General features: G+C 40.1%; 1 long non-coding RNA gene across 1 annotated transcript; it reads right to left on the bottom strand.

Annotated features, from left to right (window-relative positions):
- Positions 1-1,044: 1,044 nt before the first annotated feature.
- On the bottom strand, positions 1,045-6,449 carry LOC108445061. The gene is made up of 3 exons (XR_001859805.1): positions 5,640-6,449; positions 3,752-3,850; positions 1,045-1,534 (listed from the first exon to the last, which is right to left on the bottom strand). It is a non-coding gene; the product is annotated as an uncharacterized LOC108445061 (long non-coding RNA).
- Between the last annotated feature and the right edge of the window lie 6 nt (positions 6,450-6,455).

Raw genomic sequence — 6,455 nt, forward strand, 5'->3', positions numbered from 1 at the left:
CAGAAAACATGAGTGCAAAGCTATTCTGGGAAAAACAAGTTCCCACAGTCTAGCTGACCACATAAAAGAAAAACATTTTGTTCTCTGTGAGCTCTTAAGGTGTAGACAATGAGTCCATTCTCATGTTTTCAGAGCTCTGCTCATTAATTGTTGATGAGAAATTATGAAGGTTGAAGACAGATAATTTTACAATAGCCACCACAACATTACACTTCACCTTTTATTTTCTGTTTCAGACTAAGCCACTGTTTCAGGTTTTGTGGCATAATAAATATGTACAGGCTAGGTTTTTTTTTTTCTTTTGATTGATGGAAGATAAAACCTAAGGAGATCAAGACAGCTTGTATTAATTGTTAGCCTGTTTTTTCAGTGACAGTGATTTCACAACTTTTTTTTTCTCTTTTATGAGCTAGAGCTAAACAAAATTATAGTGTATATTTACCTACTCAGTAGCAGAAGTCCTGCAAGGTGCTGAGCTGCTCAGTTACTTTCATTGAATTAGAGGAGAGCTGATGTGCTCAAAGGATGATGTTTCTAGCCAACCTCAGTGACTGCCTGTTTATGGGCTACTGGCCAAGGGGGTGGTTGTGTTTTTTCTGTGTACATGCTATTTGCTATCTTGATACTGCTAGAATTGGAAGCTACTTAGCTTTTCCTTAAATCATTGTACTAGTTTGAAAACAAACCAGTGGGAGGCACCAAGTCAGAATAACAATTTAATGGAAATTAAAGAAAAGGGAAAAAAAGTAAAAGAAAACACTGGTTCAAACTGACAGAGTCAAGGTACAACCTGACACCCTGTTAGGCAGGGTGGTGGTAGCAGTCTGGTAGAATGGTGGCTGCAGTCCTCTGAAGTGGTGATCCTGTAGTAAAAGAGTCTGCTCTTCCTCAGGAAGTCCAATGGTGGCTGTGTAGCTCCTGTCCTCTGGAAATCCAATGGGAAGGGTTGTCTCTGGTGTTTAGAGTCCCAGCTTATATCCACGATGGGATGCTTGGTTCCTCCCTCTGGGTGGAGCATCTCACAATGGGGTAATGAGTCATGAGGCCAAGTGTTGATTAGGCTCATTAACAGAAGATAGTCCGGAGGGAGTTATCTCTGAGTCAGGCGGCAGGACAATGATGTGCCATTAATAGAAAGACAGTCTGGGGAGAGGAGGCAAGGAAACACTGCCCCACCTGATTTCAACAGCTCATGAGGATGGTGATAGAATACACTGCAACCCAGGACAATCATTTACAGCTCTTCCAAATTTATTCACATAACTGCATGCGAGCTAGTATACCCATACCTGCAGAGAGCACTCTGTAATAATCAGAGATAATACACTATACTGAAATCTACTCTTTTATATTGTTCAAATTTGAGCAGAATAATTGAACATGTACTTTGTAGCTTAGTCAGTTCTTCATAGAACAAAGGCAGTTACTCACTTTTTTTGACTTCAGAACTTCCCACAGAAGTAGTTTTTTTTCTTTGTGACAAGGAATGCTACCTATTAATTAGGCTTTCTTCTGTGGACATCTGGGCTGGGTGCTGAAAGCAATGTATCAATGAATTAATGCTAATAAAACAACCTGACACCTGCTTTGGTTTTTATTCTGTCAGATGGAGCAACTACTGAGAAAAGTATTCAGACATCTAGATTTGTTGACTATAGAAAGATTTTTTTTTTTTTGGTAGTGCAGTGCACAAACAGAAATTATTTTGGACCCTGAGAGGCCTAGCTAAATAAAAGCTCTGCTGTTTGGCATAAGGGTATGGCATTATGTATAATAATTTGCATTTAACACAGAAGAAAGCATTTGGGTTATGTTAATTGAGTAACAAGGCAATAAAGCTTTGCTGTTTATTAATTTGTTGTCTAATGATATGGTCAGAGTGAATCATAACGTGTTTTGGGGTTGGGCATCTTGATAAACATATGAGATTAAGTTGCTTTCATGCATGAGCAATTTGTCAAAAAACCTGCAGGTCACTGTGTAATGATGTGGTTAACATAAACACAATGTAACTGGAAATTGTTTTGTATCTAATGAATAACATATCCTAAATGCATCTTGATACATTAATTTAAATCAACCTTTAAGAGGTGAACAATGTACTAGGAGCATGCTTAAATGGGTAATTCTCCCGTGATTTTCTACTATATTGTGCCTCTGCAGACATCTTGATTTATCAACCTAAGACAGCTATGAGGGTGAAACATGTAACAAATTGTTATCAATATTTTTATTTGCAAGCAAAAGGAATATAAGCATTGCATCTTGGTTTCTGCCTGAGCAGAATTTGAAGGTTTCTGTAATATTTCCAGTATTTGATCAGAAATTAATCTGATAAAAATAAAGTGAGTTAATTGAAGCCTTTTAATCTAATCTGACAGTCAGTAAAAATGTGAGTAAACGTTATTAGTATAGCACTAATAATTCTGCCATTGACAGGAAGAAACTTGCCTTGGATTTACAACACACTAATTTTTTTTTTTTTTGAGCCTTTTCTATTTCTATTCTGGGACTGGAGGAGCTTAGAGGTGTTACTGATAACGGATAGTCAGTTATTTGTCTTCTTGTCTGCCCCTGTATATTTGCTGAACCAGAATTTATAAGAGACATAAAAGGTTACAGACATTAAGGGAAGCCTCTTTGTTTTAGGAATCCTTAAACTAAATCTAAACCATCCTTCAGGCAACCCTTAAAAAGTTCCAGTTAAACAAAATTTGAAACTGGGAGAGCTCCTCACTTATCAGAGTTGGTGTCTTACACTGCTGAGCTTGCTTGGGCTTCCTAGACAAAATTATATTTTCTAGTCTGTAAATTAGCTTCCTTCTTTTATTAGCAACCTTGATGCTAACAAACCTATAAAAATCAGAAGCACTTCTGTTCTCTTGTGTTTGCATTTCACCTAGAATAGTGACAACAGAATAAGAAGTAATTAAATATTCTGGTCATGCTTTGGACTAGAAGTATGTTGTTTTGATTGTCCTTTGCATAACCAAACATGGATGGAATGGAAGCTGGATCAACCCTTTGTTTTCTCTTTTTGTGCAGTACCTACCTAAGACAGTTGGGTTCTGACCTGTGATGCTGTCCCCTGACTTTCGACAATACAAAGCCATCATTTTATCTCTTAGGTGACTTAGCTACAGGAGTTTGAGTGCATTAATGGGAGTTATATAATGAAGCTTCCTTTCCAGTTTTGCGAACCTTAGCATTCTCATCCAATCTGCTCAATACTCATATTTTGAAACTCTACTGTCATTAAGTGTGCACCACAGTGAAATAATGCCATATGGGTATTGTTTCTACAGCATCCCTAGTCTAGAGACACATTTTATTACTGTGAATTACTGATATATTAAATATGCATTATTTATTAGATTGTAATATTCAGTAAGTGAGTATTAATGTGGTTGATGTAAAACCAGCTTCAACAGCCATTGAAGAAATGTCCAAGCAAAAGCCTTTCACTAAGTGGGAGAGACAAGAGATGGTGCAAAGATTTTTATAGTGTTGTCCACACATCTGTCTTGGTTATGATAATCTCTAAAGAAGGGAAAATGGAGAAGTTGCTTTGGGTTCCATTATATCCTTGACCTCTTAAAAGCCTGATACTAAGGGATTCAATTAGTGACAAGTACAGTTGTAGGTTGAGTGATTCATCCCCATGTACTCAAGTCTCACAATTCATACATAAGAATTACATCAATTTCTGTCAGCTTTAGCATTCTTTAGGTGAAATGTTTCATTAACTTACCTAAGAATAAAAGGCCTGATTAGTCCTTGTCAGTGAGTGATTCATTGGGCTGTGTATCTGTCCATCCACCTTGGTCAGAGTCTTCTGTTCAGAAATTGTCTGTAAGACAGTTTCAACTGAATTGTCAAACTGGGGGTGATCACAAAAATAAATGGCAAGTTTTGTGATTGGACAGACAAGGAGAACTTTATTAGTGGGTTTGCTAGGTTCCTGTGAAAGTAATGGAAAAGATATTCTGACAATGGGGAAAGACTAGAGCAGACCTTGCAGTTGACCATAGGGTGCAAAGCTGGAGGAAACCAGGCTTCATTACTTCTGCAGCAAATGCTTGGTTTTCTTTTCCTTTTTAAGTCACGTTATGGGAAATGTCAGTAACTGACAGATATAGAGAGCTTGACTCTTAGGAATGTGGATGTTACCATCTCTTTGCTGCTGCTTATGGGAGCCCAACCTATCAAACACAGTGGTGAATGCAAAATGGATGAGCATGACAAAGTCCAGCCGTATTTATACAGATGAAGTATTAGGTTTTGCATGCCAGTTTTAACATGTAGGGACTTGGGCCCTTCCATCTCTTCTGAATACTTTTAGGTTATTCTACAAACTGTGGGTAATGATTACAATTACACAGGAGATAGGCTGTGATGTAAGAATCAAAATTATTGTATTCCTAATAATGGGCAAATGACCCCTTCATGCCGGTTGATACAATTGTGGCTGGTCAGTGTTTTCTTAACAATTTGGCATTGTGCTTTCCTCTTGTTCCTCTTTGTGCAGAGGTGCAAAAGATGGAAGGTGACTCGCTTAGTATGAAACTGTTATTCTGACAGGAATGACTTTCTGCTTGTGTGTCTTCTGTGAACTGTTGAATCACTGCCCAAACAGCAGTGATTCAAACAAGTGTTTGACCCCAGCTGTCGTTGAGACCAGTTTACTAGAGTCAAGAGGGTTTTGTCTGGAAAATTAACTTTCTGCTCACTTAAACCCAGGTCTTTTTTGCCTTACAAGGGTAATGTTTCAGAGGGATAAGACGCCGTGAGAAAACTAAATGGATGCAAAGTCAGTCTCGTCTCACGCTCCTGTTTCATCTCCCTTAGACAATTCCCTATAGCTACTCCTAGGCTTTCTGAGCTTTTGGTACTGTCTCCAGAAATCAAGGTCTGAGACGAAAAATTAACTTGCTCTTTACACAAGATGTACTTCAGGAATGAATTTAATACATGGCCCCTTCAAGAGTCCCAGAGGCAACTACTGGTGACCTGGGTCATGCAGTGCTGCCTGCCTGAGTTTCTATCGCTGCCTGGGCTCCTGTTTGGCAGAGTGTTTGGGACAGAATCTCCATAACTGGCATCTGGAGACTCCTAGATAAGGGACAGTATCTTCTTTTAGTTCAGATGCTGTGCCGAAGGAACAAGGGGGAAGGCTGCACAGAGGTTGTTTTGAGATTGTGGGGCTATGCTTGGAACTCTGAAAGAGGACTTTATTGGGAGCTGCAGAAAAAGTACATGTGATTTTTTAAAAGTAATATTTTAATTTTTATTCTGTATTTCTTTTGAAATGTAAAGTCATCCTGAATTTGAAACTGCCTTCTAGTTTGAGCTATTACAGTAATGACAGGGCAGGTTACCATAGGTCTCCTAGCACTGAAGGTGTACAGCTAATATGTAATCATATAACTTGCTGAAAGTAATTTTTACATGAACTTGGTATAACCAGGTCACTTTAGGTCACTGTGGTAGTCATCACAGGCCTGTAAATGGTACAGTAAAACCAGTGGATACTATTTTTTTCTATTAATCTTCCTAGAAAAGCCTTCGTAATCCTAATTTTCTAGGCCATTAGGGTAAAGGCAGATTACAACTAAAGCTGGTTTATTAACTTTACTCACCTTGTGTTTACCCAGCCCAGATCTCTTCTGTTAGGTGCCTATACTTGGAGTCATTACTTTCCTCAATGGTCTTTCAAACTTGTTTTCTTACATTTAGGCCTGAGTATCCTTATCTTCCTGTGAAGTTAGATTCAGCTTCAGAGTTGGCCCTGGGCTGAGCAGCAGGTTGAACCAGGAGTTCTCCAGAGGTCCCTGCCAACCTTAGTTATTCTGGGTTTCTAACTTGTGCCCTTTTCACAGCATTTGAGGCAAATTGCTTCCCAAGCTCCAATTTATTCACAGTTACATAGCACACTGCAGTGAAGCAGGAAGAGCACCCAGTCTGTGGTGGCTGAATCTTCTTCCACCGCTTCACCTGTCAGTTGAGTGATGCCACCTTGCACAGCCCCAGTCATCGCCCCTGCTGGCTGTGATCACGCCAGTAGAGCATTTCTTGGGGCTGCCATGGATCAATCCCAAATTACAAGCCACCCTTCCCCACAGTGGGCAACAATGGATTAGCAATTGGGTCTCGACAATGCAGGTGATGAGCCTGGTGCCTCCTAGGAGCTGGGGAGCAAAAGAACGGACAGGGTCCCTTTCCCCACGGAAACACTTGTCTTAATGACAGATACCGTATTTTTGCACCTGCTTCATTTGTTCTTTGGCTCTCAGCTGCTGACCACAGACCTCTTCTGACCGTTTCACTGCAGCCTCCTGGGACGGACGGCCAACCAAGGCCATCCCTCGTGTCCAAAGAGGCAGCGGTGGGTGCTCGCCCCCAGCGCCCCTCGGGCTGCAGCGCACACACCCCGAGAGGCTGCATGAATCTTGCTC

The sequence above is a fragment of the Corvus brachyrhynchos genome, unplaced genomic scaffold (assembly GCF_000691975.1).
Source record: "Corvus brachyrhynchos isolate BGI_N302 unplaced genomic scaffold, ASM69197v1 scaffold80, whole genome shotgun sequence".
NCBI classification, from domain to species: domain Eukaryota; kingdom Metazoa; phylum Chordata; class Aves; order Passeriformes; family Corvidae; genus Corvus; species Corvus brachyrhynchos.